Source organism: Rhinatrema bivittatum, chromosome 1 (assembly GCF_901001135.1).
Source record: "Rhinatrema bivittatum chromosome 1, aRhiBiv1.1, whole genome shotgun sequence".
In the NCBI taxonomy this organism is placed as follows: Eukaryota; Metazoa; Chordata; class Amphibia; order Gymnophiona; family Rhinatrematidae; genus Rhinatrema; species Rhinatrema bivittatum.
In genome coordinates this window covers 48,348,063-48,375,159 of record NC_042615.1, presented here as the reverse complement: position 1 = coordinate 48,375,159, position 27,097 = coordinate 48,348,063, and the positions used below count along the sequence as shown (strand labels likewise).

The 27,097-nt window shown below is 41.3% G+C and overlaps 1 protein-coding gene across 2 annotated transcripts in view; it reads left to right on the top strand.

Moving 5' to 3' along the window:
- The window catches only part of TTC29 (tetratricopeptide repeat domain 29), a 495,923-nt gene that overhangs the window by 398,239 nt on the left and 70,587 nt on the right, over window positions 1-27,097 (top strand). The window lies entirely within an intron of this gene.

The following is a 27,097-nucleotide window of genomic DNA, read 5'->3' as shown; positions in this document are numbered from 1 at the left end:
ACTAGGGTGGACGTACCGACGGCTCGGGTACCGGAAATGTAATTATGTTGATTTATTCTAATTGATTATGGTGATTTATTCTAATTAATGTTAATAAATGCTGCGGCCTTGTTTCACCAAGCATTGAGTTTCTGTGTGATATGTGGGGCGGCGGGAAAGAGGGGGGGAGGAGGGGACGGACACGGAAGTGCGGACTGCCAATGTTAAAATATTTGACAAATTTGACAAATAAAAATAATTAGCTCCTGTTTAAAAAAAAACATGAATCCAAAGTCTCTGAATATCTCAGGAAAACCAAATAAAGGATCTTTTCAGGCCTGCCTCACTCTGAATGCAAGCTGCATTAGTATAATTCTTATCATTTCAATATGCAGACTCAGTCTTCTGACATCAACCAAATTATTTATTTATTTGTTTAATCATAATTTTACTTGCCTTTGTAATGGCTGCTTAAGGTGGGATTCAGCACCACTAAACAATTACATGCAATACAACAAAGCAAATAAAAGTATACTAATGACATTAATCTACTTCAGTACAACAAATTTTGCTATAAATTCCTATGAGACCACACCAAATATATATCTAACAAAAATAGCAGCCCTCTATATAAATTTGTATCTTTTTTTTATCATTTTTCAATTATGTGAATCCAATTGACTAAAAAGTTTTCCTACCTAAAAGAGAACTGTTGGTAAAAGGTAAGGAGAGATTAACATCTATAATTATAGCTCAATTCCAGCTGAGTTCATGGTTAGATCATCATCATCATCTTTCTTCCTTACCCATTTTTGTCTGCATACCATTGTGTACCAGTTCAACAATTTAAAAATACCTTTCCTTTTCATTCAGCCAGACTCAGAAGAATGGGTTTATGTCCAACCAACAGATGGAGACAGAGATTAACCAGTTTACTGACTTCATTCCTTATAGGCTCTGTGTTGACCTTAGCCTGCCAGTATTTTCTGTCTCCAGCAGATGGTAGGCAAGCATCCCATCCATGCTCTGAGGCCTGGTTAGACTGAAGGAAAAGGATTTCAATTAGGGCTGCTCCTGTAGTGAAAGCCGTGGGCTCTCTCCCCCAGTGGAGACTAGCCCAGGGCCAGGGAGCTTCCAGTTTTATTTCTGGAGTGGGCTAAGAAAAAGGGCTGTGACTAGTCTAACCTCCCTTCCCTCTCCCCCTTACTTTGCTCTTTCTCCTCTGGTTCCCTTTTTGGAATCTTCTCCTTCTGTCAAATGGAAAACCAAAAGATAATAAAAGATGGTTTGATTTTTAAGTTTTCCCTTTCTTTCTGCTCTTTGGTCTAGTTCCGTAAATAAAATAAATAAATAAAAGGGACATTTTGGGAGCCTTGATTAGGAATTTGCAGCAGGGGAAAATCTCTGCTTCTCAGGGAGAGCTCCGGGAGAGACAGGCATTCTGCATTGGTTCCCGGGCTACATCAGTAAGAAGTTTCCTCTCCACAGATGTGCTGCAGGGGAGCATGGCTGCAACAGAAGAACGCGGCAAATAGACTGTGATAGTTTCAGATGAAGGAAGCTTCAGAGTTTGCTGGTTGTGTGCGTAGGAGAGAGGGAATGCTAGGGAGTGGCAGTTCTGCTGCACATATGGTGGGAGGGCAAAAAAATATAGACCCGTTGCCTTAGAAATGGGAAAACTGTGTAAGTAATAGAAAATAAAATGACGCTTTATTTCTTGTACTTCGTGCACTATATAAATCTGTACAACGAATAAAGCGTCGTTTTATTTTCCATTTCGTACACAATTTCCCTATTTCTAAGGCGACGCGTCTATATTTTTTTTGGTTTACCTACTGGCTTTGACAGACCGTCTTCCACTTTGTGTTTTGGGCCCATACGGTAGGAGGGGCCACATCAATAGGGCCGGCTGATATGGCCACTGGCAGTGCTCTTTTTCAGGCAGGAATAGCAACCATCTTGGGAATGTAGCTGACAGATAAGGAGATATACAGCCTCCCTTCTCAGTCCCACTGGATACAGGTCAGACTGGTTCCTCTTAGAACAGATGTGTCTACTAATTTTAAGATGCAGCGTTTTCCTTATCAGTTTTAGAAGTCTCTTTGCCTGGTTTGGAACAGATGGTGTCTGTTAATTTTAAGGAGGCAGCACCTTCCTTCTCAGTTTTAGAAATCTCTTCATCTCCCTAGAGTTTAACTTTTCAAGGAATTCTTGTTATATATTTTCACCAGGCATTCTGTAGAGGCAGAGTTCAGTCCCAGGTTCCGAACTGGTCTTTCCTTCTTCATAAGAAATTCAGGTGACAAAAGATGTTGGGAATATCATCCAAATCAGAGTGCTGCCTCGAGGAATGTAAAACTCTGGGGGAAGTTTTTAGTGAGAAGGATTTGGAGGCAGGGGAATATCCTCCACAAGAGGAGGATAGCTCTTTCGTGGTGTGGCTCTTTTACTAGAAGTTCTTCTCTCTCATTCTTAGTCTATGCAGGTGATGAATTGTACATAGGATAGAAAGATGAGTTTTTTCTCTGCTGAAGACTCAATTATGTCAAGCATCCGAAAGATCTCTAGATCCTTCCTCTGCATAAAGCAGTGAAGGATCTTATGGACCTGGAGTGAGTGTCTGCAGAAGTTTTTAATGGTTTTGTTCCTTGACTAGTTATTCCCTGTTGTTTCTCAGGAGAGTTAGGAACTAGATTTATTGCGCTAATTGAGCTGCTGTTTTCTCTGTCTGAAGGATCACTATTCCTGTAGAAAGGGGAACTACCTTTAAGATTGCACAGGACAGGAATATACAGTCAGTTTTACAGTGGACATTTGAAGCCTTCAGTATGATGCAGCAGTATTGTGGTAAGTTCTATTTTAAGCTTGTCACAGAGCATTCAAGAGAGTACTTTAGAAGGTGGTACTCATTCTTGGAGGAGGCATCTCAGCTTAATCCTGAGGCGGCCTTATCTCTGCTGCAAACTTTGACTTGGTATTTACTTCTGCTAAAAGAATGGCTTTCATGGTGTTTGGCTAAGGTACTGGTCAGCAGATTCTAATTCAAGATGAAATTGTTAAGACTTCATGTAAAGAAAATATGTTAATTGGTCACAGCTAGCCAAGATTTGGGTAGATTCCAGAGTGCTTGGACTTCCAGAGGACAGACCTAAGTGTACCTTGCTATATGCAGTCTCAAAATAAGTTTGAGAGGCCAATAAGTATGTAATGATCTCCCAGGCACATTACCATTAAGCCCTGGTAACTCTTCCTTTCAGCTAGTGCCCTATCAGTTGGAAAGTTGAGAGGTACCATTCCTTACAACCCCTCCCTTTGAGGGAGCTGAGATAGCTATCCCCTTGAAAGGATTTAAAACCTGTTCCCCCTGAGAGCTCTGGGGCACTATAGTTGAGTTTGGAGGAAGTCTGGAGGTTTTTTTCCATTGTGTTTGATTTTTGGCCTACTTAGGGCTTAGGCTCTGTCTTGCCTGTGGTCCTTAGGCCAGGTTGGAGACACCGCTCCTTAATTGCAGGGTGTTTTGTTTTGGTTTTTTAAGTTCATTTTTTGTAAGAGAATTGTGAGACCCCAGGGTGATTGCTTAGGGAGAGGTCTTGTGGTCTGTTCAGGAAGCATAAGAATGGTGGTGACCCACTATATCATCTTCTGGTGTTTGTATATATTTTGGGAAAAGAGACTTTTTAATTTGCCCCCAGGAAAATGAATGAGGCCCCCCCCCCTTTCCTGCCTGGAGACAGGAACACTTACAGATATGTGTTCTGGGAGAATCTCATCCATTGAGGATTAGGGAGAGAGAGAGAGAAGAACTATGAGGAAGAACTATGAGGAAGAACTATGAGGAAGAACAAGTTGCAACCCTTTTGAGGACACCCATTCGAAGTCTTCACCTCCTAGGGAGAGAAGATTTGGGACTCTCTGTGCATAGGCTGGGAACAGCTATCTACTGGAGGTATAGCCTAGTGATTAGAGCAGTGGCTATGACCCAGGGAAACCAAGGTTCAAATCCCACTGTCGTTCCTTGTGACTTTGGGCAAGTCACTTTACCCTCTGTTGCATCAGCTACAAAATTAGATTGTAAGCCCTCTGGGAAATACCTCCAGTACCTGCATGTAATCTGCTTTGAAGAAAAGGAGAATATTAAAAACAAAAAAGATTTGACGTTACTAGGGTTTTTCTTCCCTAACAAAGGATACCTTAGCCCCTTGGGGACCTCACTTATCAAAGCTATGGAAGGTGAGTATTTCACATGTGAGACATCTGCACAAAAGGAATGAAAGACTGTAATAAAGAAAAGGAAAGATTATTTGTGGTGCACAGAACTGGGTTGTTTTTTTTGTACTGTTTAACCATCTGATTATCCATCAGTAAAGATTTTCTTTTTGGATACTAACCAAAAGCCTCCCAAATTGTTTTTGGCACTCACAGCACCAACAGTAGTGATGGAATACTATACCTCTCCCCAGGGAGAAAAGGACAAAGCCATCCCTGTCACTCAAGGCCCTGAAAGAGACTTTCTTTTCTCCCACCAACAAAGGACTCAGGCCCTGGGTAAAGATACTGATGACAAAGTTAGGCCGAGTTATTCAGCCCCAGGAGAGACTACGGATTCTTTTATGGCCCCATCAGTGTGCAGCCAGCACCTGGGGATGGTGTTACAAGTATAACCAGAGATGGACATCCAGTAGTCAAAGAGTAAGTCTATATGCTAACTCACTCTTTTCAGTCATCAAATCAAGTGGTAAAGAAGGAGCATCAAGGCTGGCAGGAGCCTCTCCTAGTTCCCAATATTATTTGGGGACTCAGTCTCCAGCTTAGAGGATAGGAGAGCATCTATCAAGTTTTATCAGAAATGGGTCTATTTTCCATCAGATCAATAGGGTTTAGATATCATTCCAGACAGTTATGCCTTGGAGGTTTCCTGTCCTATTGTTGATGTTTTTAGGATTTTCCCTTGTCACTTCATTTAAAAAAAAAAAAAAGACACTCCATTGTTCTTTTCCAAGGAGAGCAGTGCTGCCGGTTCCGAGAGCCCAATGGAGTCAGGGTTGGAATTCAATTTTTTTTTGTTTTCCAAAGAAAGAAGTAACCTTGCTTCTCTTTCTGGATGTGAAACAGATCAGCAAGTCCTTAGGAGTGTCACTTTTCAGAGTGAAAACCTTGAAAGTGAGGCATATCTACACAGCCCTGTAAGATATTGTCATCAAAGTACCTTCACTTCTTAGAACTTGAGAAAGATTTTCAATTTCTAACTCTGTCTTTTGGGTTAGTTACAGCTATGGGAATCTTTGCAAAGTTAATGGTAGTAGTGGTAGCAGCACTGCACCAGGAAGATATTTTGGTTTCTCCCTTATCTAGTTGATTGGTTGATTTGATCGAGGTCAGACTGAAAAAGTGTATCAGCCACAGAAAAGGTAATCCAGTTATTGCAGGAAATGGAATGGGTGGTGAACTTTACTAAGAGTAGTCTAGTCCCCTTTCAGTCCCTGGAATATTTAGGGCTCTGTTTGGCCCAAAGTTCGATCAAAACTGTTTCTAAGGGTAGGAAATTCAGCACGTGCATTTTTTATGTCCAGGAATCCAATTGTATGAAGTATTCTTTAACTTTTGTGGTTTCATGGTAGCAGCATTAGATCTAGTTCCACAGGTGAAAATGAGCAGGAGAATTGCTGTCCACATGGGTTCTTCAGTTGCAGATTTTCTAGCTAAGACTACCTCTTCCAAATCAGGTGAAAGCAGTTTATAGTGGTGTCTGAATATCAAACATTTTAGAGGGTCAGTAGGACTTCAGACACCACCCATGGTGTCAGTGATATTAGCTGACAGTTTGTCCACATGAGGAGCGAATTGTCTGGGTCAAATGTCTCAGCGAATTTGCTTGGAAGAGTGGATGATGTGGTCTTTCAATCTTTTGAGAAACCATACCGATTCATTTAGCGCTTCTGGATTTTTGTTTCTCAGAGGTCAAATTGTCAGGATTCTTATCAGGAAATGTAAAAGCAAAAGCATAGATAAGCCTTTGGGGAGGCACCAGGAGTTCTCAGATATTGGAAGTGAAGAATATTCAGGCAGACTTCTCAGTCACAATTTCATGGATCCCAGAGAGGGACACTGTCAAAGAAATCATTCCATCAGGTTGTGCGCCAGTGAGAGATCCTGTATTAGATCATATGATGTCCAGAAAGAATGCAATGGTGCACCAATTTTTCAGTGGAAGGACAGAATGAGGATAATACATTGTGGATGCCTTAAATCAAAATGGATATCAGGGGTGATTTTATCTGTCTTCTTCTGGGGTCGCTAGTGAATAGAGTAATGTGCAGATTTTCTGACATCAAGTTTTGGTGTTTCTCGTGCCTCCAGATTAGTCAAGGCACCTTTGGTATGCAGATTTTATCTGATTAATGATCAGGAATCCATTACAGTTACTTAGCTCATGGAGTTGTTGTCACAGGGTCCATTTCTCACAAAAATCTGGGTCAACTTTTTTTTACAGAATAGATCCTGAGAGATCTGGATAAAAGGGTATTCTTGGTAAAAAGTAATTACTTTAAGTGCTAGAGAAAATTTTGTTGACGTGTCAGAATTTAGCGAAGGTTTCAACAGTAATGTGCAGGTAGGTATCTAATGCCCAGAGGTGCATCGATATGTTTCATTTTGGAGTTTTTTGCAGAAAGGTTTCATTAAAGGATTAGCTTGTAATTCGCTGAAGAGTCAGAGTGAATATCTCTTGTTAGGTAGCATTTGGGAGTTCTTGCCTTCTCATCTAGATGGTTTTTGTTTTCCTTTGAAGAATTGATCATGTTAGACCTCTGCTAAGGGATCCTCTTCCTCTGGGGATTCTACTTTGCTGCTGTACCTTTGGACAGACGACTCCTTGAATCTGTCAGGTCACTTCATTGCAGATTATCACTCTAAAAGTAGTATTTGGTGGCTAATAGTTCAGCTAGAATAATTTCACAGTTGCAGGCCTTTTCCTATAGGATGCTATTTTGGTGATTACTGAGGATATGGGAAAGATTCAACTGGGGTCTTCTTTCTTCCGAAGATGGTGGCATCATCTTAACCAAGTGGTGTTATTGCCCTTTTCTGTGAGGAGTCTGATGAAGGAGACTATGCTCAACTTCCTTGCCTAGACAGGAGGAGAATTATGTTACAGTATTTAAAGTTATAAATGCTTCAGGAAGTCAGATCATCTTAGTTTTATAGTAGATCAGGAAAGGTAGAAGCAGCAACCAAGACTTCCTTAGCTAGTTGGATTATGGAAGTGATTACATTGATAAGGGTAATTTCTTACCCAAGAGGACAAGGGTATTTTTGGCTAAAGTTCAAGCAGTGTAATAGGTGGAGCTTTGAATTTCTCTATTGGGAATTTGTAAGACAAAGACTTGTGCATCCTAGTATTCCTTTTCAATGCATTTCGGTTTGAATGCAAGAGCCAGAGAGGAAACATCCTTTGCCTCTGATGTGTTAAAAGTGAGTTTGGCAGTATCCCACCCAATTCAGGAGTAGCTTGGGTACATCCCATTCATCTGGACTGGTCTGACTGGATGAAAAGGAAGGGGAAATTTGTTCTTCCTTGATAATTTCCTTTCCTTGAATCCATCCAGACAGACTAGTCCAAAATCCTTCCTAGTCGGCCAAATATTGCAGTGCCATAGTAGTTAATGAAAAAACAAAACAAAACACATAGGTGTTTATTAAGACAGTAAACAGGCAAGTGCTACTCTAGTGTACTTATGTTTCCTTTCTGTTTATGTTCTGTTGGAAGCCCCCTAGTCATGGAGGGAAAAATCATGAGAGGTCTTGAACGAGTAGATGTGAATTGGTTATTTACACTTTCAGATAATAGAAGGACCAGGAGGCATTCCATGAAGTTAGCAAGTAGCACATTTAAGACTAATCAGAAAAAATTCTTTTTCACTCAATGCACAGTTAAGCTCTGGAATTTGTTGCCAGAGGATGTGGTTAGTGCAGTTAGTGTAGCTGGGTTCAAAAAAGGTTTGGATAAGTTCTTGAAGGAGAAGTCCATTAACTTCTATTAATCAAGTTGATTTAGGGAATAGCCACTGCTATTAATTGCATCTAGTAGCATGGGATCTTCTTGGTGTTTGGGTACTTGCCAGATTCTGGTGGCCTGGTTTGGCCTCTGTTGGAAACAGGATGCTGGGCTTGATGGACCCTTGGTCTGACACAGCATGGCAATTTCTTATGTTCTTATGTGAATTAGCTTATTACAGGTAATACTGGCAGGCTGAGGACAGCACGGGAACGTATGAGGGGTGACATCAGTGAACATGTTAATCTCTGACTTTCTCTGCTGGTTGATGGGCATAATCCATTTGTCTGGACTGGTCTGGCAGGATTCAAGGAAAGGAAATTATTAGATAACAAATGTCTCCTTATCTATAAAAAGTCTCTTATTGAATATATCAGTCACTTTTAAATGGAAATTGAATTTATATGCAACTTAACTTATAGTTGGAGAACGCACTAAATCACATCCAAACTCAGTTCATGTCTTCAGAAACATTATTTTATTGACTTTTGATCTGTTCTCAGTGAGACAAGTGTTTCAGTGTGCAATTGCAGCTTTTCTAGCTTTCATTGATTCCTGGCTTGGACAACATTTTGCCACATTGGCTGCCTCAAAGGGTTTATTTTATTTAGGAAGCCATCATTTCTGAAAATAGAAACTGCTTTTCTTTTGAACTTGGCCGTAGAAGCAGTCCTGTCCTTTATCCCTAATGTCAGTGCATCAGAACCCCAAACTGAAGTCTGGGCCCAGTATTGGCTGTCTTCAGAATGCAATACCCCCCCCCCCCCCCATCAAAGCGAAGAGTGAAGTTGCAGTTGCATGAAAAGCATTAAGGCTAATTGGTTAAGAGTTATAATCCCACATGCTTTCTATTAAGGGTACTAACTACCGCTCCGTGCAGGTTACCCCCCATGCACCCTTTTTCTTCATCATCATTCACAAGCCTTTAGGCATCTACAGTGTTTGTTCCATACCCTTTTGAATTCGTTTACTGTTTTTGTCTTTGTTACCTCTTCTGGAAGGGCATGCCAGGTATCCACCACCCTCTCCATGAAAAATATTTCCTTATGTTGGTTCTGAGCCTTCCCCCTTGGAGTTTCATTTTATGACCCCTAGCTCTACTGTTTTCCTTTCCAGTGGAAAAGGTTCAAAGTTCGTGCATCATTAAAACCTTTCAGGTATCTGAATGTCTGCATCATATCTCCACTGCACCTCCTGGCTTCCAGGGGATACATATTTAGATCTTTCAGCCTCGCCTCATATATCTTCTGATACAGACCCCACACCATTTTGATTGCCCTTCTTTGGACCGCCTCTATCCTATCTCTATCCTTTTTGAGATATGGGCTCCAGTACCGAATACAGTACTCCAGGTGTACACAGGTCTCAACAAGGATCTGTACAAGGGCATCACCATCTCCTTTTTTTGTTACTGGTTATTCCTCTATTCAGCCCAGCATTATTTTGGCTTTCGCAATCCTTTCTTCCACCTGACCTTTTGTTTTCCTGATTTCTTTCTTAGTCTCCCTCAGTTTTACTAGGTATTCTTCCCTGTGTTCCTCTTTTTGGGATCTTTTATATTTCTTGAATGCTGTTCTTTTTGCCTAATTTTTCAGCCACCTCCTCTGAGATCGGTTTCTTATTCCTTGTACATTTGTTCATTTTTCTAACATTCATTTATTTATGTATTAAATTTCTATGCCATCATTCTTTATTCAATCATAACAATTTACAGTTATAAAACAGACAACAGCAAAACAAAATCCAACAACTATACACAAATATAAATACAATTAAATTTTAAAATTCTAAAAAAAATAAAAAGCTTCTAAGAGAAACTTATTTCTGCTTCAGCGTATATTGTGAGCCTTAATCCATTTTCGATAGTCAACTCTTGTATGTTTGCTTGAACAGCCAGGTCTTTAGGTTCTTCTTGAAAATCAAGAAATATACATATAATTTGTTGCCTTTGTAATAGTTCCTTTTAATTTTTGCCCACTGTTCCACCTCCCCCATTTTCTCCCAGTCTTTCGATTCTTCCTTCAGGTATGTCCCCATTTTGACAAAGTCTGTGTTTTTGAAATTCCAATCTCGGGTCTTCATGTGACTTCTCTGTATTCTATTTGCGATATCAAACCATACTGTCTAATGATCACTGGTTCTCGGGTGGGCATCCACCTGGAGATGAGAGACATTATCCTCATTAGTGAGCATCAGGTCATGTATCACACCCTTCCTCATGGGTTCCATTATCATTCGTTTGAGCAGAGTCCCTCGGAGGGCATCCACTATCTCTCTACATTTTGTAGATTCTGCAGAAGGGATTTTCCAATCTACATGCAGCAGATTAAAATTTCCATCAAGCAACACTTCTCCCTTCTTTCCCATCTTTCAAATGTCTTCAATGACTGAACTAGAGTGTATTTGGATGATATGACATGGGGGAAAATGGCATCATGAAACTTCTTGTGATATCCCAACCCTGGTTCCAGTTGAACTGGCTCCCAAAGAAGCAAGAGGAAACTAGTGGGTAAAAAAAAAAGTCCACTCAGTTTTATTTCTCTTGTTCCACCACCAAGCCAAGTCTTGCAGTGACAAAACATACCATTTCCTAGTAATAGATTCCATCTTCCATTGTTATACTCTGAAAAGTCGGACCTTAGTAAGACATTTCAAGATCCATAATGTCAGGGCTATGGGAACATCAGAAGCCAATCTAAAATCTCCCTTCTTGTGGGAGAAGTGGAATATTACAGCTGTGTTGACTGTGAAAATAACTCGGTGAGGATCTGGTTAAGCAATAGAGCTCAAAGGGTGCTAGCCTTGGAACAGTGAAGTGACCAGTGGGAAACTTAAGGGCTTGGTGCTATTGCCAATTTTTTCTATATCCTTATTAGTCACATTCAGAAAGGCTTGAGGGAAAAATATTTCTGTTTATAGATAATACAGAAATTTCTATCGTGGTAAAAACACATGAAGGATGAGAAAAATAAGAGTACCTGAAGAAATGGGAAGAATGTTCATGTGTTTGGAAGTTGTATTTCAGTGCAAAGAAATATAACAGTATACATAGAGACAGTAACTTTCAAACTGGCATGTGTGCGGACATTTGCACTCGTACGACGGCCCGCGCCCATAACATGCGTGCATATGCACGCATGTTATAAAATAGCCTGGCTGTGCATGTGTGCCGCTTTTATCGTGTGAATCGAAGGTTTTTAAAAGGGATGCACGCCGTCGCTATTCCCAGTTTTACCACTTCATCCTCAGTTTGCCAGTTAAGAGAGAGGTCCTCCAAAAACCCCTAGTTTAATAGTCTTCACTCCTTCCTGTTAGCCCCAATTATTAAAACCCACAGATCTTCCTAGTTTTCTTTTTTTTTTTTTTTAATTTGCACATCATCCATAGCAGAAGTAAAGTTATGCGGCAAAGGCCTTGGGTCGCATCAGTATTTATGCGCACAGCTTAGGTTCATGCCCCAAAATGCCCAAGTCCTGTGCAGATCACACCCACACCTCACCCCTTTTTGAAAACTTTTGAGACGTGCATGCTGTGGGAGATACATGTGTATTTCAGCAGCTTTTAAAATCTGCGTGGCGCACTCGAGCCAGACTGCTTTACGCATCCCCTAATTAATGAGCATGTTGAACTTTTAAAATTCACCTCTTAGGATACAGAAATCTATTGTTCTCGTACCAGTTAGGAGAACATAAACTGGAAACTGCCCTGCCAAGCAGGAAAGGGACCTAAGAGTATTTTTTATTTTTTTTTTTCAATTTAAACTCCACTTTTCGGCACTTCAAAGCAGATTACATTCAGGTACTGTAGGTAATTCCCTGTCACTAAGACTTTTCTTCCATTCTGTGTCTATGGGAAAATACGTTGATGAATCAGACCTTTAGACGGTAACTTTCAAAGGGGCGCGTGGGTGCACATTGACCGATGTGCGTCAGCGCATGCCCAGGGATGCGGCGATTTTATAACATACGTGCAAATAGGCGAGTATGTTATAAAATAGCATAAGCGCACATAAGTGTGTGCCCTATTTTTGCACACAGCTGCACACATCTAGTTCTAAGCCATGTAAGTGGGGAAATTTTATAACCTGCACATGTCCACGCCAATGACCAATTTCACCAGTTCACTCAGTGTAGAGCTAGTTCCTACAAACCCCCCTGGTTTAATAGCTTGTACTCCCCCCCCCCTCCCCCCAGTTACCCCAGACCCTTTAAATCCCTCAGGAATGAATGGGGGTTTTTTTCTAACCTTTCTACTCCTCCTTAGCAGGAAAAATGTTACATGGCATTGGACCCCAAAATGCCTATGCCCCACCCAGACCACATCCATTTTTGAATCCGAGTGAAATGTACAGTGGGAGATGCACATGCATCTGGGAGCTTTGAAAATTCGGTGGGTGTACATAAGCCCAACTTGAGCACGCATCCCCTAATTGAGAGCTTCTCAACATTTTTTAAATTCGAGCACGCTTTCAAGTTTGCTTGATCCTTGTGCTGCACCGAACCAAATTTTACAAGTCACATATATTCATACCCACTGGTCACTGGTCATGTGACTGTGAAAATGCCAGGAAATGTACTTTTAACAACCTCAAACAGCTCTACCTTTTCTCCCCAACAGCATTCTTTTTCTTTCTAAACCAATCCCCCTCAAGATCCAATCCCAAACTCCTTTTCCCAATGCCAAGTGTTCTCTTTAAGGATTGGTTTGCTGATTTGGTGTGCAAATCATTTTGTACGTAAGAAAAAAATTTGGGTTATATTACCCTTTGAGCACTACTTTCTTTGATGCAGAAAGCCTATTACTTTTATGCTCATGACAACCCAATTCTTAAAGAGAACATTGGCTAAGTCCATCCCTTGCTTAAAATAATCACCTAATATCTAACAGTAGTGAAAATAGAATGTGTATGGAAAAGTATTTTCAGTAATAACATTTCTGCATGCAGGTGAAATTAATAAAGAGCAAACTATTTTTAAAATAGAAATAAAGAAGGGATGACCATAATGCTGTAAAAGCCAGTGATGAGAAGTACTATCATTTCACAGCAAGAATTTGTTACACAAGACAGACCCTCACCAAAACAAAATAAAAAGGACATAAATTATAAATAGAAACATACCAACAGATACTGAACTGGAAACTACAAGCCCAACTGTATTATGCAATGCAACAAAGGAAAAACTCAAACATCATCATTCCTCACAAAATATCACAGGCACACACACAAGCAGGCTCCTAATCTCTCTCTCACTCTCATTGGCACACACACAAGCAGGCTCCCAATCCCTCTTTCTCACACTCACACACAGACATGTTCACACACAAGCTCTCTCTTATGTTCTCTCTCTCCTATATGTTCTCGCATGCTCTCTCTCTCCCTGGGATGTACAGGCAGCAGCAGCTACCTTATTGGACCCATGTAGCACAACTCACATGCACATGCAAGCTCTCACACGCTATTGCTCTCACTCGCAAACTTTTACACAACCTTTTGCTCACAAACACACCTCTTGCACACCTACTGCTCACACGAGCTCTCACACTCTTTCTCGCCCTCCTGAATGTGCATTTTGCTGGAAGTAGCATTCTCTTCTCTTTGGCCCTGCCTCCAATGCTGCAGCCACCTCTTTCATTGCAAAGATCGGCCTTCTCTCTTTGGCCGCATGGCCTGGTCCCAACATAGCAACGTTCTCTTTGGCTGCACAGCCCAGTCCTGACACAGCAACGTCCTCTCTTTGGCTGTGCGGCCCAGCCCCAATGCGGCAACGTTCTCTCTTCAGCCACTTGGCTCAGGCCTGACACAACAGCCTTCTCTTGGGCCACACATCTGGGCCCAATGCAGCAATCTTCTGTCTTCAGCCGCAGGGCCCAGGCCCAATCAGCAGCCTTCTTTCTTCGTCCTGGGCCCAGAAAAAATAGCGTGGCTGCTGAGACTCGAGGCACAGGCCCAAGTTCCTGGTGCTAACAACTCTCCTGCTGCAGTGCAACACTAGAAAGAAGAGGGTACAGCACAGACCATGCTAGGGCTCTGCTGTAATTGTTGTCCATGCCAGGATTTAAACCCTGGTTTCCCTGGCTTGGAACCCATTGCTTTAACCACTAGGCTACTCCTACATAAGAACATAAGAATTGCCATACTGGTTCAGACCAAGGGTCCATCAAGCCCATAAATCCTGTTTCCAATTGTGGCCAATCCAAGTCACAAGTACCTAGCAAGTACCCAAACATTAAATAGATCTCAGGCTACTATTGCTTATTAATTAATAGCAGTTTATGGATTTTTCCTCTGAGAACTTATCCAAACCATTTTAAAACCAATTGCATTAACTGCTGTAACCACATCCTCTGCAATGAATTCCAGAGCTTACTCCTCCACTCAAAGAGTATAGTAATCCACTCGAGTAATCTTTGAGATGACCTATGAGTTGCCAATTAGAGTAATAAAATGACAAGAAAAGATAATTTACATGGATGTATAAGGAGGGGTATTGCCAGTAGGAAAAATGAATTAATATTGCCCTTGTATAGTGCTTCTTTTGCAACATCTCATAAAGCTCCTTTTGATTTCAGTACCCAAAATGCATGACTCTGCACTTTTTTCAATTGATAGGCACACTCAAATACTTAGCTGTCTTTAATAAAGTGGAATGAAGCTTTTTCTATTAAAAGTATAATTCAAAGACCAAAGGGTCATTATTTGAAGTCAGAGAAAGGAAGGCTCGAAGGGAAATGTGAGGACATACTTTAATAAGAAGGCTGTGGATGTCTGAAATAGCCTCCAGCAGAGATAGGTAGCAACCAAAATCATGACAGAATTTAAGCATGCTTGCGGAAGAAATACTATAGAGTGTAGTGAAAAGGGCAGGTATGGGGGGAAGAGGAGGCTGCAGGTAGAAGAGATCGAGGGGGGACCCTAATTACTTGTTATATAATGCCTTTGCACTACCCCTATCACCTATCAGGAGTCAACCCTTGGATACTTGAGGGTCCCAACAAACACTGCACAGGCCTTACCTGCACCTGTGCTTGTGCCCTATGCTGATAATTTTCCACCTGCCAATTGGTTCCTGCTTGGAGTTTAGCAAGAGTCCTGCCCACAACTATTCCCTGATGGCTTTTGAGGACACTGTAACCTCAAAACAACCTGAGGTCATAGAGTTCACAGAGAGGTATTCAGAGACCACTTACTAAAAATCTTGAAATCATATAAAGCAACTCAGCCTGGATCACTAATCAGTTACAACCACAGAGATAATAAACATTCATATTAAAAAGGCAGAATAATGAACATAAAAAGGTTAACTACATTACAAGTGACACAGAAAATAAAAGGGATTTCACAGTAACACTAATGGGTACATTTTAACTTATCTTGTCAGCTTGACACTGTATCTTTCTCAATCAACTGTAAGTCTTAATAAAATCATAGAAACATAGAAACATAGAAATGACTGCAGAAGAAGACCAAACGGCCCATCCAGTCTGCCCAGCAAGCTTCACACATTTTTTCTCTCATACTTATCTGTTTCTCTTAGCTCTTGGTTCTATTTCCCTTCCACCCCCACCATTAACATAGAGAGCAGTGATGGAGCTGCATCCAAGTGAAATATCTAGCTTGATTAGTTAGGGGTAGTAACCACCGCAATAAGCAAGCTACACCCATGCTTATTTGTTTTACCCAGACTATGTTATACAGCCCTTATTGGTTGTTTTTCTTCTCCCCTGCCGTTGAAGCAGGGAGCTATGCTGGATATGCGTGAAGTATCAGTTTTTCTTCTCTCCTGCCGTTGAAGCAGAGAGCTATGCTGGATATGCATGAAGTATCAGGTTTTTTTTTTCTCCCCTGCCATTGAAGCAGAGAGCTATGCTGGATATGCGTGAAGTATCAGTTTTTCTTCTCTCCTGCCGTTGAAGCAGAGAGCTATGCTGGATATGCGTGAAGTATCAGTCTTCTCCCATACCGTTGAAGCAGAGAGCCATGCTGGATATGCATCGAAAGTGAAGTATCAGGCACATTTGGTTTGGGGTAGTAACCGCCACACTGATCACTGACTTCCTTCCTAAAAGGTAAATTTTAAAAGAACTGCGCGAGCGTCCATGTTCGGCATGTGCAGTTATAAAATCTGCTGCACATATGCACCCAAGTGCTGACTTGCGCGCTTAAGGGGTGTAAAGTTTGTAACAAGCGCACAGCGACATGATAGGACGTTTACCCAGTTCCCTCCCAGTCTGCTGCAATAAAGGAACAGACTGGGAGGGAACTTCCTAAACTCCCTAGCTAACCTGCCTCCCTTTTCCCCTATCCTCCCCGACTCCTAAAACCCCTGTATCTTTTTTTGTTGTTTATATACTTACTGGCTCTCCAGAGCCAGTAGTAGGTGGCGTGGACCGGCCAGCTACTGGCATGTGCTTCAGTGGGACAGAGTCTAATGTTGCTGTCCCTGCCCACCCCTTTTTGGTTTGCCGGTTCTTCGGCGCATATCTCCCGGTTTTTGCGCACGCTGGTTTGTAAAAATTGGCCCTTAATTGCACAGTTTATCAGCAACAGGTTCATAGAGCTAACAATGTTTCTGAAACTATTTCTCTCTGTCATGACAGCTGTAACTCTCAGCTATACAAGCTTTCGCCACCTGTCCCTGACAGCTTATAATGATAATTCTCAACTGTCACCTTCCCTCCTCTTGCAATATGATGTCAGCAGCTGTGATGTTAGCAACTTGTTCTACCTCAGGTAAAAAAATGTATTGACTGCAGCTACTACCACTGCAGAACATGATACTGTTATGTTCTGTCCTGCTTTTTAACTTAAAATAGGTAGAAAATAAGGAGTTTTTAAAGGGAAAGAAGTTTCACAGGGCAGATAAATGACATTAAGAACTGAAACCCCTTTTTTACCACAGGAGCCTTTAAGCTCAGTCACATTAAACAGTAGAAAACCATAACGTAGACAAAATAAAGCCAGTAAACACAATTGCGCAACTGTTGTGTCAAGTTGCAACAAGAGAAGGCAATGTCAACACACATGAAACTACAGTAAGGCTCTGATATGTGCTTAGGCAGCAGAAAGCAGGCGACTGTGTCCTTATGTGCTATCTTCTTTGGAAATTGTTTTAATCTAATATTAATTTTTTATAAAGCATCTTGGATTTAGGGCATAGTACAAATTTGCTAAAGAAAAAATCCCATTCTGTATTTTAACTTCCTGCAGTGTTTCAAAGTTAATTACGCATGCATGTTGCACCATTACTCTTGGAGGGATTAATGTTCAAAGGTTTCAGTGCGTAAAACTGGAAGTTACAATTGTAAGAACATAAGAAATTGCCATTCTGGGTCAGACCAAGGGTCCATCAAGCCCAGTATCCTGTTTCCAAAAGAGGCCAGCCACAAGAACCTAGCAATTACCCAAACACTAAGAAGATCTAGAACATCTAGAAGATGTGGTAGGCCTGATTTACAAACTGAAGAGTAGTAAACCACCCGGACCAGATGGTATATACCCCAGAGTTCTGAAGGAACTAAAAAATGAAATTTCAGATCTATTAGTAAACATTTCTAACATCATTAAAATCATCCATTGTACCTGAAGACTGGAGGATAGCAAATATAACCCCAATATTTAAAAAGGGCTCCAGGGGCGATCCGGGAAACTACAGACCAGTTAGCCTGACTTCAGTGCCAGGAAAAATAGTGGAAAGTGTTCTAAACATCAAAATCACAGAACATATAGAAAGACATGGTTTAATGGAACAAAGTCAGCATGGCTTTACCCAGGGCAAGTCTTGCCTCACAAATCTGCTTCACTTTTTTGAAGGAGTTAATAAACATGTGGATAAAGGTGAACCGGTAGATATAGTATACTTGGATTTTCAGAAGGCGTTTGACAAAGTTCCTCATGAGAGGCTTCTAGAAAAGGTAAAAAGTCATGGGATAGGTGGCGATGTCCTTTCATGGATTACAAACTGGCTAAAAGACAGGAAACAGAGAGTAGGATTAAATGGACAATTTTCTCAGTGGAAGGGAGTGGACAGTGGAGTGCCTCAGGGATCTGTATTGGGACCCTTACTTTTGAATATATTTATAAATGATCTGGAAAGAAATACGATGAGTGAGATAATCAAATTTGCAGATGACACAAAATTGTTCAGAGTAGTTAAATCACAAGCAGATTGTGATAAATTGCAGGAAGAACATGTGAGACTGGAAAATTGGGCATCCAAATGGCAGATGAAATTTAATGTGGATAAGTGCAGGGTGATGCATATAGGGAAAAATAACCCATGCTATAGTTACACAATGTTGGGTTCCATATTAGGTGCTACAACCCAAGAAAGAGATCTAGGTGTCATAGTGGATAACACATTGAAATCGTCGGTTCAGTGTGCTACGGCAGTCAAAAAAGCAAACAGAATGTTGGGAATTATTAGAAAGGGAATGGTGAATAAAACGGAAAATGTCATAATGCCTCTGTATCGCTCCATGGTGAGACCGCACCTTGAATACTGTGTACAGTTCTGGTCGCCGCATCTCAAAAAAGATATAATTGCGATGGAATTATAGGTACAGAGAAGGGCTACCAAAATGATAAGGGGAATGGAACAACTCCCCTATGAGGAAAGACTAAAGAAGTTAGGACTTTTCAGCTTGGAGAAGAGACGGCTGAGGGGGGATATGATAGAGGTGTTTAAAATCATGAGAGGTCTAGAACGGGTAGATGTGAATCGGTTATTTACTCTTTCGGATAGTAGAAAGACTAGGGGGCACTCCATGAAGTTAGCATGGGGCACATTTAAAACTAATCGGAGAAAGTTCTTTTTTACTCAGCGCACAATTAAACTCTGGAATTTGTTGCCAGAGGATGTGGTTAGTGCAGTTAGTAACGCTGTGTTTAAAAAAGGATTGGATAAGTTCTTGGAGGAGAAGTCCATTACCTGCTATTAAGTTCACTTAGAGAATAGCCACTGCCATTAGCAATGGTAACATGGAATAGACTTAGTTTTTGGGTACTTGCCAGGTTCTTTTGGCCTGGATTGGCCACTGTTGGAAACAGGATGCTGGGCTTGATGGACCCTTGGTCTGACCCAGTATGGCATTTTCTTATGTTCTTATAATCCCATGCTACTGATGCAATTAATAGCAGTGGCTATTCCCTAAGTAAATTTGATTAATAGCCTTTAATGGACTTCTCCAAGAACCTATTCAAACCTTTTTTGAACCCAGCTACACTAACTGCACTAACCACATCCTCTGGCAACAAATTCTAGAGCTTTATTGTGCGTTGAGTGAAAAAGAACTTTCTCCAATTAGTCTTAAATGTGCTACTTGCTAACTTCATGGAACACCCCCTAGTCCTTCTATTATTTGAAAGTGTAAATAACTGATTCACATCGACTCGTTCAAGACCTCTCATGATCTTAAAGACCTCTATCATATCCCCCCTCAGCCGTCTCTTCTCCAAGCTGAACAGCCCTAACCTCTTCAGCCTTTCCTCATAGGGGAGCTGTTCCATCTTCTTTATCATTTTGGTTGCCCTTCTTTGTACCTTCTCCATCGCAACTATATCTTTTTGGAGATGTGGGGACCAGAATTGTACACAGTATTCCAGGTGTGGTCTCACCATGGAGCGATGTAGAGGCATTATGACATTTTCCATTTTATTAACCATTCCCTTCCTAATAATTCCTAAGATTCTGTTTGCTTTTTTGACTGCTGCAGCACACTGAGCCAACAATTTTAAAATATTATCCACTATGATGCCTAGATCTTTTTCCCTGGGTGGTAGCTCCTAATATGGAACCTAACATCATGTAACTACATCAAGGGTTATTTTTCCCTATATGCAACACCTTGCACTTATCCACATTAAATTTCATTTTCTCCCTCCCACCCATCTCAATAGAGACGGGTGGGAGGGAGAAAAAAGGGGGGAAAAAAATGGATAAACTGCGTAGCTTGCTGGGCAGACTGGATGGGCCGTTGGTCTTCTTCTGCCGTCACTTCTATGTTTCTATGTTTCTATTTGGATGCCCAATCTTCCAGTCTTGCAAGGTCTTCCTGTAATGTATCACAATCGGCTTGTGATTTAACTACTCAGAATAATTTTTTATCATCCGCAAATTTGATAACCTCACTCATCGTATTACTTTCCAGATCATTTATGTATATATTGAAAAGCACCGGTCCAAGTACAGATCCCTGAGGCACTCCACTGTTTATCCTTTTCCACTGAGAAAATTGACCATTTAATCCTACTCTCTGTTTCCTGTCTTTTAACCAGTTTGTAATCCACGAAAGGACATCGCCTCCTATCCCATGACATTTTAGTTTTCTTAGAAGCCTCTCATGAGGGATTTTGTCAAACGCCTTCTGAAAATCCAAATACACTATATCTACCGGTTCACCTTTATCCACATGTTTATTAACCCCTTCAAAAAAATGAAGCAGATTTGTTAGGGAAGACTTCCCTTGGGTAAATCCATGTTGACTGTGTTCCATTAAACCATATCTTTCTATATGCTCTACGATTTTGATCTTGAGAATAGTTTCTACTATTTTTCCTGGCACTGAAGTCAGGCTCACTGGTCTATAGTTACCTGGATCGCCCCTGGAGCCTTTTTTAAATATTGGGGTTACGTTGGCCACCCTCCAGTCTTCAGGTACAATGGATGATTTTAATGATAGGTTACAAATTTTAACTAATAGATCAGAAATTTCATTTTTGAGATCCTTCAGTACCCTAGGATGCATACCATCCGGTCTAGGTGATTTTCTACTCTTTAGTTTGTCAATCTGGCCTACTACATCTTCCAGGTTCACAGTGATTTCGTTCAGTTCGTCTGACTCATCACCCCTGAAAACCATCTCCGGAACTGGTATCTCTCCAACATCCTCATTAGTAAACACGGAAGCAAAGAATTCATTTAGTCTTTCTGCAATGGCCTTATCTTCCCTAAGAGCCTCTTTAACCCCTCGGTCATCTAATGATCCAACCGACTCCCTCACAGGTTTCTTGCTTTGGATATATTTTTAAAAGTTTTTATTATGAGTTTTTGTCTCTAAGGCCAACTTCAACTCAAATTCTCTCTTCACCTGTCTTATCAATGTTTTACACTTAACTTGACAATGCTTATGTTTTATCCTATTTTCTTCAGATGGATCCTTCTTTCCAATTTTTGAAGGATGTTTTTTTGGCTAAAATAGCCTCTTTCACCTCACCTTTTAACCATGATGGTAATCATTTTGACTTCTTTCCACCTTTCTTAATGTGTGGAATACATATGGACTGCGCCTCTAAGATTGTATTTTTAAACAATGTCCATGCCTGTTGAACACTTTTAACCTTTGCAGCTGCACCTTTCAGTTTTTTTCTAACTATTTTCCTCATTTTATCAAAATTTCCCTTTTGAAAGTTTAGTGTTAGAGCTGCAGATTTACTTATTGTCTCCCTTCCAGTTATTAGTTTAAATTTGATCATGTTATGATCACTGTTGCCAAGTGGCCCCACCACCGTTGCCTCTCTCACCAAATCCTGTGTCCACTAAGAATTAAATCTAAAATAGCTCCCTCTCTTGTTGGTTCCTGAACCAATTGCTCCATGAAGCAGTCATTTATTACATCCAGGAACTTTGTCTCAAGCAAGTCCTGATGTTACATTTACCCAGTCAATATTGGGGTAATTTAAATCTCCCATTATTACTGCACTGCCAAATTGGTTAGCTTCCTTGATTTCTCTAAGCATTTCATCATCTGTCTGACTATTTTGTCCAGATGGAAGGTAGTATACTCCTATCATTATACTCTTACCCAACACACATGGGATTTCTACCCATATAGATTCTACTGGGCATTTAGTCTCTTGTATGATCTTTATCCTGTTGGACTCTATACACTCCCGGACATAAAGTGCCACACCCCCACCAAGTTGATCCTCCCTGTCATTGCGATATAATTTGTACCCTGATAAAGCACTGACCCATTGGTTATCCTCCTTCCACCAAGTCTCCATGATGCCGATTATGTCAATCTCATCATTTGCTGCTATACACTCCAACTCTCCCATCTTATTTCTTAGACTTCTGGCATTGGCATACAGACATTTCAAAGTGTGTTTTTTGTTTGTATTAACAACCTGCTTTTCATTTGTTAGGGATAATTCGGAAATCTTTAGCTTCAGTGATTTTTTACATATAGGCACATGGACTATGTTTGCTTTTAATGGAACCTCTCTGCTGGGATGCCCTAACTCTCCTGTTTCATTAGTATCCTTCAAGGATACATTTCTCCAAACCATGCACTGCTGAGTGACTGTCTGCTTTCCCCCTTGTTCTAGTTTAAAAGCTGCTCTATCTCCATCTCCTTTTTAAAAGTTAGTGCCAGCAGCTTGGTTCCACTCTGGTTAAGGTGGAGCCCATCCTTTCGGAAAAGTCTCCCCTTTCCCCAAAGGTTTCCCCAGCTCCTAATAAAGCTGAATCCCTCTTCCCTGCACCATCGTCTCATCCACGCATTGAAACTCTGGAGCTCTGCCTGCCTCTGGGGACCTGCACGTGGAACAGGAAGCATTTCAGAGAATGCCACCCTAGAGGTTCTGGATTTCAGCTTCCTACCTAAAATCCTAAATTCCTAAATTTGGCTTCCAGAACCTCTCTCCCACATTTTCCTATGTCGTTGGTGCCCACATGTACCATGACAGCTGGCTCCTCCCCAGCACTGTCTATAATCCTATCTAGGTGACGCGTGAGGTCTGCCACCTTTGCACCAGGCAGGCAAGTTACCAGGCGGTCCTCACGTCCACCAGCCCCACCCTGCTATCTACATTTCTAATAATCGAATCACCAACTATGATGGCTGGCCTAACCCTTCCCTCCTGGGCAGTAGCCCTGGGAGACTTGTCCTCAGTGCGAGAGGACAATACATCACCTGGAGAGCAGGTCCTTGGTACAGGATCACTTCCTGCTAAACCAGGGTGATGTTCTCCTACTGGGAGACCTTTCTGATCCAAGGCAGCACTGGGGCTGCCAGACTGGATTTGGGACTTGTCCCAGAAGGTCTCGTAAATGTACCTCTCTGTTTGCCTCAGCTCCTCCAAGTCTGCTACTCTAGCCTCCAGAGATCGGACTCGTTCCCTGAGAGCCAGGAGCTCTTTGCACAGAGTGCACATATACAAGCTCTCACCGGCAGGTAAAAAATCATACATGTGACACTCACTGCAAAAGACTGGATAGCCCCCCTCTTGCTGCTGGACTGCTGCCTTCATCTTAGTTTTATTGAGTTCCTAGTTAAGTTTAGGATACTACGGGAGTTGGAATGAGAGTACTTTAAATTTACAGGTGAATTTACTAATTAATCAGCTAGTGTCCTACAAGGGGATAATTAAACTTTCAATAAAGGCTGGTACAATAGTATGATTTAGATAAGACCCTGATTTATTTTTAATCAGAAAGTGTCTCGTGCCTAAAAATCAAGGGTTGAGTGGGTGGGAAATACAGACACTAGAATTAACTGTCTCTGGCTTGCTTATTACCTTAGACACTCACAAACTCTAAAGAATATATCCCTGAATTTCACCTTTCACCAAACTTTTATAAGCTCAAAAATTTCTGAAAACAATACTTACCAATCCTCTTTAACCACCTATAAATTAATCTTCACTCAGTTAATGGAAGGGTTTGAGATTAACGGCGCGCGCTTCCAGTCCTCCTCTACTGCAAAGGGCGCGGGGCCTCTGGAAGCTGGGGCTGTGACGTCAATCCTTGGATCGCTTGCGGTGACTTCTGGACTCCTCTCCCGGGAGATGCTGGGAGCAGTATGCAGATGAGCCTTCCGTTCCTCCTCTACTGCAAAGGGCGTGGGGCCTCTGGAAGCTGGGGCTGTGACGTCAATCCTTGGATCGCTTGCGGTGACTTCTGGACTCCTCTCCCGGGGGATTCTGGGAGTAGTATGCAGATGAGCCTTCCAGTCCTCCTCTACTGCAAAGGGCGTGGGGCCTCTGGAAGCATGGACGCACGTAAGGAGTATTTTTCAAAAGCCAGAGATATACACGTATTAACAGTGTCACGCATAAATATTAAAAAGGAACAGTTTAGGAGTGTTCTGGGGTGAAGTTCAGAGGTTCACACACAAGTTAGTATTTTGTAAGCATTTATTTATTTATAACTTTTTTATACCGAAGTTCAAGTAACAGGGTTACTTATCATTCCGGTTTACATTACAACAAGTAGCAAATACTGACAAATATATGTCTTACAATGAACAAGGATGTGAACAACTTGGAGAACATAACTGGGAAGAGAGCAATGTAAGCAGTTACAACGAATTGGATTAAAGGGTAAGGCTACAATATGGGGGAATTAAGTAATGGAGGGGGGGACGGGGGGAAAAGCTACTGTGGCTGAGTGAAATATAAGCTTAGGTCATGGGTAGTGAAAGTCTGTGGCAGTCTGTGGAGGCTATAATCTGTGACGGTTGGTGGAGGCTGTGGATGACTCAAGAAAATTATGGGAAAGCTTGAACGAATAGTCATGTCTTGAGTCTCTTCTTGAATGTGGTAGGGCAATGAATCAGCCTGAGCTCAGGAGGAAGCAAGTTCCACTGTTTGGGGCCTGCAGTGGATAGAGCTCTTTTCCTTAAGGATGATTTAATGGGAGGAGTGTGTAGAGTGCCTTTTTGTGCTAATCTTAGCGGGCGGGATGAAGTGTGAAGTTGAAGAGGAATTTTGAGGTCCAGTGGAATGTTGTTGAAAATAGCTTTGTGGGTGATTGATAAAAGTTTGTATAGGATTCTGAATTTGACTGGGAGCCAGTGGAGCTTCTTTAGGATCGGTGTTATGTGGTCCCTTTTGTTGGATTTTGTGAGACACCTTGCTGTTGCGTTCTGTAAAAGTTGAAGAGGCTTTAGGGTGTTGACGGGAAGGCCGTGAAGCAGAGAATTACAATAATCGATTTTCGAGAAAATGATTGATTGTAACACTGATCTGAAATCATGGAAGTTGAGGAGGGGTCGAAGCCTTTTTAGAACTTGGAGTTTGTAGGAGCACTCTTTTACCGTGGTGTTGATGAAACCTGAGTAATTTAGTTGATTATCCATGACGACGCCAAGATTTCTGACTCGAGGGGAGAAAATTGGAAGCTGTGAAGGGTGAGAAGTTGTATAGTGGAAGGTTACCGTCTTGAGTGATCAGGAGGAACTCTGTCTTGTCGGCGTTGAGTATTAAGTTCAGGTTTGTCAGGAGGTTGTTAATGGAGAGAAGGCAGGAGTTCCAAAAAAGTATGTTCTTGTGCAGTGACTCAGTGATCGGAATAAGGATTTGGATGTCATCTGCATATAAGTAGTGGATTAAATTTAGTTCAGATAGGAGATGACAAAGTGGGAGGAGATAGATGTTGAATAAAGTGGGGGATAGCGATGAACCTTGAGGGACCCCTAGTGTGGAGCTGAACGGTAGTGATTCCTTGCTGTTGATCTTGACTTTATAGTTTCTGTTCTGGAGGAAAGATTTGAACCAGTTTAGGGCTTTGTTTTTTATGCCGATCTCGGATAGTCTTTCGATGAGACAGTCATGGTTGACCGTGTCAAAGGCGGCCGAGAGGTCGAGGAGGATGAGTAAGCAGGGTTGTTTGTTTTCAAGATTCATGAGAATGTTGTCTGACAGAGATAAAAGAAGAGTTTCGGTACTACGGGATTTGCGAAAGCCAAGTTGTGCTGGGGAGAGGATATTGTTATTGTCAAGGAATTCCGAGAGTTGTTTGACTATTCTCTCCAGGATTTTAGCAATGAACGGAAGATTAGCAATCGGGCGAAAGTTGGCTGGGTTATCTGTAGAGAGATTAGGTTTTTTCAATAAGGGTTTTAAGATGGCAAGTTTGAGGGGGTCCAGGACCAGGCCCTGAGATAGAGAGGCGTTGATGATCTGGGTGATAGGCTTGGCGACGTCTTTGGCGCTTGCTATAAGAAGGTTCGCTGGGATCGCATCAAGTGGATGAGAAGATGGCTTGAGCTTTCTTAGAAGGTTTTCTATCTCTAGAGGGGATGTGAAATCGAAATCCTCTAAGCATGCCGTTAGTCGCGAGGAGGATGAGGGAGCTTGAGAATTGCTAGAGCTGAATGACCGAGTAGAAGAGCATGGATGGAGCTGAGTCGGAACAGTATTAACTGTATGGGAAGCAAGTAAGTTGATTATCTTGTTTTTGAAGTATGTGGTAAGCATTGTGGAGGTAACTTTTAAGAGGATGTGCACAAATAAAACCTTTTGAAAATTGCTACTTTTACATGCTACTTTTAACTCATTTGAAATGGGCTTTTGAAAATTGCTAAAATTGCTCCTTGTGATCTTGAGCAAATACATTTATCCTCCATTGCCTTGGGTACAAACTAATTGTGAGCCCACTGGCAACAGGGAAGTACCTACAGTACCTGAATATTTTCCACTTTGAAGTGTTGATTGCTCCTATATGCACATGCATTGCCAAATTTCTATGCATGCTTTTACAGCTGCTAATTGAGTCACAAAATTAAAATTGCAGTTGTCTCTTGTCTGCAGTTGGGTAGGTGGTCTGGATTAAGTGTAGTGGAGAATGAAGGGGTGGATGAACTGCTAGAAGGTCTAGGTAAACTGGTGGAAGTATCAGCAAATTGGTGATTCCAAGTATGCACACACATATTTTCATAAGCAGAGTGTGCGCATACTTTGTGCATAAACTGCAGTAATTACATGCACATGTTACTTATTTTGCATGTGTATTTTTGAAAAATAAGTATAGAAAGTATGTGGCACCCTGCATTAAAAAATGTATGCATGCTGAAACATATGTTCATACTTTCAGGGCAGAGATATGCAATATTTTATAAGCTGTGTGGCTCCTTCCACACAGTTTATAAAACACAGGCATAATTTTGTGCATTCACTCTTATGTGTGTATGTTCTGACTTACACACACTGTTGAAAATGAATTTAAGTTAATACAAATATTTATATTCTGCCTCTTCAACTTGGATGACAACAAAATACAATTTAATCAGCAACAGTAAAAAAAAAAAAAAAAGCACAATTAAAAATGAATACACCCCTCCCAT